Here is a 1,021-nt window from a genome sequence, read left to right on the forward strand (position 1 = left end):
GGGACTGAAGTTATCAAACATCCTGCAAGCCCCCTCTTCAAAAGACCCTTCCCAGTAATCAAGATCTAAGAAGAAGATACAACAGACAAATGGACTTCCTCATCCTGAGAACTGTGATTGATTTTACCTGATCTGACAAGACAAACAGCATGTTTTATAGTTATTGCCTCCATGCTTTGTATACCCTGCTCCTCAGAGTAAACTTTTACTGCCCCTCACCCTCCTTACTTCCTAAACCTCCCTCAATAAATACGCATGTCTTAATAGCCACGGCGCGGCAGCCTGGAGCTGGCTCTGGCTGTGGCCGACTGAGAACATGCTAAGGAGCAATGAGGTCTCAGTCTAATTTTTTGTTTCTGAACATCTGTGTCGCCTTCCTGTGTATGAGCCACCCTCCACTGCCGAGGCCGGACCCCGGCAGAGAAAGATGGCGGCAGCCGTCTGTTAGGGTTTGGCCCTGTTGGTGAGTTAGAGCAGTTCTCATAAAGATCTGGTGGGCAAGCAACCTCGGGTCCTGGGGGAAGGCATTCAGCTCTCTGGTGCAGAGCAGCTCGGGCCGTGAAAGCTTTTGTGGAAGCAGTGGAAAATGGGAGAGTCAGCCTCGCGACCTGCGGACTGGTTTGTGCACACGTCTCCCTAACCTGCCTGACAGCATGAAGAACGCTGTCATTTCACCTTGGGGAAGAGCCAGCCTGGAGTCACTTCACTGGAGGAGCAGACTGCTTCTGAAAGGCATCTGCTCATGAGAAAGAAGAAGACTGGAGAAATGCAGCCCAAGTTGGTGGGGAACAGGGCAGAGACGGTACAGGGGAGGTTATAGGCCGAGACTTCCCTGAGATTGCTGGTTCTGTCTGGAGGAGGATGAGCCCGTCCAGCAGAGCTTTTCATAAAGTGAGCATCGTTGCTTCAGAACGAATCAACCAATGAACAGTCACACGTATGGCCTAGGTCTGCCGTGCGCACCAGCCACGGTACGGCCTAGGTCTGCCGTGTGCACCAGCCACCGGCACGGCCTAAGTAC

At 52.5% G+C, this 1,021-nt stretch overlaps 1 pseudogene; it reads left to right on the top strand.

The window, feature by feature from the left end:
* Window positions 1-427: 427 nt before the first annotated feature.
* LOC102486097 (COP9 signalosome complex subunit 4 pseudogene) overlaps window positions 428-1,021 on the top strand; it is a 1,377-nt pseudogene continuing 783 nt past the window's right edge.

This window comes from Tupaia chinensis, unplaced genomic scaffold (assembly GCF_000334495.1).
Source record: "Tupaia chinensis unplaced genomic scaffold, TupChi_1.0 Scaffold000612_1, whole genome shotgun sequence".
Lineage (NCBI taxonomy): Eukaryota > Metazoa > Chordata > Mammalia > Scandentia > Tupaiidae > Tupaia > Tupaia belangeri.